Source organism: Sciurus vulgaris, assembly GCF_902686455.1.
Source record: "Sciurus vulgaris genome assembly, chromosome: 13".
NCBI lineage: Eukaryota > Metazoa > Chordata > Mammalia > Rodentia > Sciuridae > Sciurus > Sciurus vulgaris.
The window spans coordinates 79,559,774-79,565,773 of record NC_136474.1 but is presented as its reverse complement, the minus strand read 5'-3'; positions in this window follow the sequence as shown (position 1 = coordinate 79,565,773).

Here is a 6,000-nt window from a genome sequence, read left to right as displayed (position 1 = left end):
ACACACAACCAAAAGGAAACTCACTTTCTGCAAAGATAGAAAGGCTATCCAGTGGAGAAAGAATAACCATAACCTTTTCTGCAAATGTTACTGGGACAATTGGGTATTAATATGCAAAATAATAATAATAGCTTTGATTCATACTTTTTAACATGTAAAAATTAACTCAAAATGGATCATATTATTTAAATGGAAAATGTAAATCTACAAAATTTCTAGAAGAAAACTTCTGTGGTTTGGGATTGACAAAGATTTCTTAGATATAACACAAAAAGCCTGGTCCAAAAAGGAACAAATTAATACATTGGACTTCATCAAAATTAATTTTTTTCTTTTCTTTTTTGGTTATTTGAAGACATTTCAATAAGAGATTGAAATGATAAGACACAATCTGGAAGAAAATATTTCCAGGCCATAATTATGATAAAAGAATTGCATCCAGAAATCCAGAATATACTCTTAAAACTAAAAAAAAAAAAAAAAAAAAAAAAAAAAAAGTGATTTGAACAGACACTTCACCAAAGAAAATATATGGGAAGACAAATAATCATATGAAACCATTCTCAACAACATTAATCAATAAGGAAATGCAAATTAAAATTAAAATTAGAATGTAATGCCTCTACACACCTATCGGAGTTGAATTATAATTTAAAAGAGTATCCATACCTCATGTTGTCAGGGATGTGGTGGAATTGGAACGCTTCCACACTTCTTATAATGTTGGTGCAAATATAAAATGGTGCTCCCACTTTGGAAAATGGTGTGACCATTTTTTAAAAAATTAAACACATATCAAACAAATATAAACAAATCATTCTACTCCTAGGTATTTACCCCAGACCAATGAAGGCTTATTTTCATGCAAAGACTGGTACACAAATGTCCATGGCAGCTTTATTCATAATATCCCCAAATTGGAAACAACTCAAATAACCATTAATAGGTAAATGGAAAAACACATGGCAGTAACATGCATATAAAAAGGAATAGAAAGTTGATACCTGAAACATCAAAGATCAGTTATAAAATAATTATGCTGAATTAAGAAGCTAGATCAAAGGAATAATGATTACACTGTATGATTCTATGTACACAAAAGTCCAAAGAAAGCAAACTCTATATAGGGGCAGAAAGTAAACTATTGGTTACCTGAAGGTGGGGGTGAAGGGGAGTAGGGGTATAAAGCAGGCAGGAATGGGAAGGGGGAATAACAAACAATTTAGGGAAATAGAGATGACATTTCCTTCACTGATTTCACGACACAGAACTATGTTAAAAGAATCAAATTGAATATTTAAATAGGCACAATTTATTGAATGTCAAATAAGTTCATGAAACAGCTGAATTATCACCAGATAAAAAATTAATATTGTAGAGTATTTGGTTTTCTTAATTTCTTTTCATTACAACAATCCAGTGAGCTGAGTATTACGTTTATTTTGACATATTATTGTTTACATGTAATAGATGATGACTCTGAGGCTGAAAGGTATTATCTTGACCCGTGTCACATAACCTCTGTCAACAAATATAACGTGGAGTTCTTTAGGAGCAAATGAAATCAAAGATGAACCTGACCTCATCATGGTGGTCCTCCAACATTTTCACTCCTGGCTCCTCATCCCTCCTTTCATGGCCCTGGGAAATTCTCAGTAAATTCAAGACTCTACATCATTTGCAATTCCCAAGCTCCCCAGAAATTTGAGGTAACATTTCATTTCATTCTGCACCATCCAATGCAGTATTGACTAACCAGGCATACAACTGAGCCCTTGAAATGTGCTCCTCAGGACTGAGATGTAGTGTAAGTGTAAGATAGAGCCCAGATTGTGAAGATCTCATTAATAAATTTTATATTGACTCCATGTTGAAATCATAATATTTTGCAAATATTGGGTTAATTGAAATATGTTACCAAATTAATTTCACTAGCTTTTTATTTTAATGTGATTCCTAGAAAATTTTAAATGGTGTGTGTCTTGCAGCTCTGATATAAATCTTACTGAGGAAGGCAATGTTATACCTTTCATTATGACAAGTTCAGAAACAAGCTTATGTTTTAATCATGGGGTTATTTACCTTCAGTTTTGTTTTGTGTTTTGTTTTTGTTTTTGTTTTTGGTGGTGTTGGGGATTGAGCCCAGGGTTTTGTAGTGGCAAGGCAAGCACTCTACCAAATGAGCTATATCCCCAGCCCCATGTTGCTTCAGTTTTAAAAGAGAGGGAAGGCTTTCTGCAGGGTGCCAACGGGGAAGTCTGGGAGAATGGACCCAAGCAGGGTAGCAGAGGGAAATTAGGAGGAAGAAGTGCAGCTAATAGGGAACTTAGAGTAGGAAGTGGGGATTATTAGATTCCCAACTCTGTTAAGTCAACTTTGGAAGTCAAAGCAGTTCTCACGCTGGAATGCTTTGGGATAGAATAGCCAGCACCTTGATGTGACAAGCTGTGGCAGTCGTGTAAGAAAGAGCCAACCCAGGTTGTCTGGACCCCATTGAGAAATCTTGCCCACTTTGACAAGGTTTGGAGCAGCAGCAGCAGTTTTGGACTCTGCAGACTAAACTCTCAATCTCCCCCAGCAAAGCCTTTCCCTCACTCCCGCATACCATATTGCTCCCTACTGTTCTTATTTCTCAGTCAGCTAGAGTTCTGCCACTCTGTTTGAAATTTGTGTGAGTGTCAACGAATCTCGGAAGCTTTTCTTGTGCCCACTGTGCTAACTCTCCACTCTAAGACAGGTGGACGCTTGAGTACCCATCGTATTGGCAGAATTGCTGCATTCCACAACTCGGTAGGCAGGGCTCAGTGCTCATTGAACTCATGTGAAATACTGTCGAAACTGCCAAACATGACAAAAAGAGCAGAGCCTTGCAGTACATGGTGCTCTCCCAGACTCTTCCCCCGGCAATGCCTAGTCTGCCTTGAAAGTGTAGATTTTCCATTTTGATGGATGGCATCATCCCTGTTGGATCTGTTAAGGAAGCAATATATAGCCATTCCTTCTATCATCTTCTGGATTTGAAATCAATGGAAAAACAGATCTAGGAGTTAGATGGTAAGAGAATATGGCTTTAAATTAGATGCCCAGAAAACTCCCTAATACTTCCCCTATGAATGGTTGAGACACCCGCCACATCAGATAGAGCTGGACAGCAAAGGTTCATGCCAAAATGAGTCCAAACTAGCAGACCAGCATCAACATTTTGTGGCATCCACTCAAGAAAAGAAACAAGAGAGGCCCTGAGCATGCTCAGTAATGTCAGCCAAACTACACAGATAAGCCTGTGGGGAAGAGACATAAGAGGACTGGCAAGTTACCCTAGCAGAAGCCCCTCAGCGTAGAAACATCAGGCCACGAATAACACTTCATCCAACCCCTGATCCTGCATGGTTGTATTTGTCTCAAGCTGTCAAAGACATGGTAGGATTTTTTCTGTGTTTGTCAGTATTTTGACACACACACACACACACACACACACACACGTAGAATGCACTCCTCTTGATACCAGTTTCATTTATTCATTCCAAAAATATTTGGCCAGCACATGTTTTAAGCTAGGTTCGGTTCTAGGTGAAGAATGTTCCAGATGAAGAAACAGGAAAAAAAAAAAAAAAAAAAAAAAACACTTCTACCTTCATGGAACTTATAATTTAGTGAGGGAGACTGAAAATATTAATGAATAAAATATATGGTACAACAGATGGCGATAAGTGTTATAGATAAAAGAAATGTAAACAAGGGTTGAGCATAGAAGCTATAATGTCAAACAGAGAGATTAGGGAAGCCACCCTGGGAAGGTGGCATTAGATAAAGATGAAAAGAAGTGAGCCCTGCAGATGTTTGGGGAAAGTGCTCTAAGCAGAGCAAACAGCAAGCGCAGAGGTCCTGGAGAGGGATGCCGGACATGCTAGAAGAAAAGTATAATCTCTGTCTTTAGGGTTCTTGAGTGTTCATGGCATATTACTCCAGCCCTTTCCTATTTGTGTTTGAAAGTTCAGATTTTCAATAGTTCTACTCTGCTCTGGGACTCACAGCTATAACATTCCCTTGTACCATGTACAGTCTACAAACAAGCCATACATATGTTCACATCAGCAGTTCTGAGCCTGCCTCACCTTCCCTCAGGGCTACCTGTTCCCGGAGGCCAGGCGACCTCTCTTCATTTCACCTCTCTGAATTCATCAGGTATCTGGAAAACACCATTCGAAAACAAGTTTTCAATATGAATGCACTGAGGGGCACTCCTCGACTATGGCCTCAAGGACTTCCATGAAAAACCTGCCTCGAGATGTCCCTGGGATTGTCTTTCATAGTGAGTATGGGTTTTCCCAATAGCAGTGGCTTCATTGAGAACACAAGGTTGACAAACATTGACAGATTTAGTCCATGATTATCATAGCACATACCACTGTCTTAGTTCAGGTTGCTATAACAAATTATCACAGACCTGGTGGTTTAAACAACAAACATTAACTTCTCAGAGATGTGGGTGCTGGCAATGTCTGACGAGTGCCTCTTCTTGGTTGGAAAACGGTCTTCTCTACGTGGTGGAGAGGTAGTGAGCTTTCTGGGGTCCCTTACGTAAGGACACTAAATGCATTCATGGTTCCACCCTGACACAGTCACCTTCAAGTACATCGCATCAGGGATTAGTCCTCCACATAAGATTTGGGGGGAATGCAAATATTGAGTCCACAGCACTCACCTTCCTCTTCAGTTGCTACCATTTGCGCATATGCGTATCTATCCCACCCCCACCCTACCCTATTTATTTATTGGGTTCACAACTGCAGGTGTATGTTGAAATTGTGTTGCAGGCTCTCAAGGAGTCCAATGGACTCCTGCCCTTCAGAGTTGACATTCTGAAGGACAACACCTTCTTTGAAGATGGGATACTTCGTCACCATTATTCCCACAGCCTATAGCATATTCATTTCATTGCCTAAGATGCTCTATAAAAATACACAAATCTTGAGACAAGTCACAAAGCTGAATTTTGTGGAACTAAAAATACATGCACTCATCTCTTTTACTCTTAAAATGGCTCAAACAGACTAATCAGAACGGAGATTACTGAACTCAATGCCTTCCTCTAAAACATACTCAAAGTGTATTATTTCCAAGGCAGCACTGTGGCCCACAATGATAACTAAAACTCTTTGTTGTGACAACGCTGTGGCAAGATGTTAGATGGATCTAATTTTCTCCTTGCATTGTAAATCTTTGAAACTCTTAGGACTGAGAGTTTTAGATTGTTGACAATCAAAATGACTGTTTAATAAATTGAAACCACACAACTTCACCCCTCAAAATATCAGAATATGAAAATCTTCTACGACATTATTAAGAAAAAGAGGAGATTTTGAGAATTTTCTTAAAATCCTTGAATTAGTATTATCTTTTCGTGGTCTAGGAAGTTTTGCTAACAGCCCTGCTGATTTTCCATTAAAGTTACAGTGAGACAGAGTGTGGCCCACAGCTTCCGCTCACAGATTAACACTGAAGGAGACAGATATGTAGTTTTTATCAGCATTTGCAGGGCCAAGCACATTTGTTCACAGGTGTTTGGAGTCATCACCTGAATGAAAAGCTGCGCAGGGAAATAGCATTAGTGTAGCAAAAATATCACTGAAGCACATACACCTTCAAATATGAGTATACATTCTGTGCTGCTGCTAACCTAGAAAAAATCTTGACATTTCCTTCCCTTGAGTTCATTTCTTACATCAAATTAGCAAATTGTAAATGCTTTTCATCATCAATAGAAAGATAGTGTTTAGTAGCAGCAGCAACCTTTTCATTATTAATTGAGTGCTCAGACTGTGAGATGGCATAGTTCTATAGTTCCAAAGAGAAAGTGGAACTTGGGAGCAGTGGCATAAAAAGATCATTGATGGGCCTAGGGTTAGGACTCAAAGTGTGGTGTCGTGCCAAAATCTTAGTGTAGTCCCCGGGCAAACAGAAGTTCCTAAGCATTTTCCTGCTGATCCTGGGGCAAGT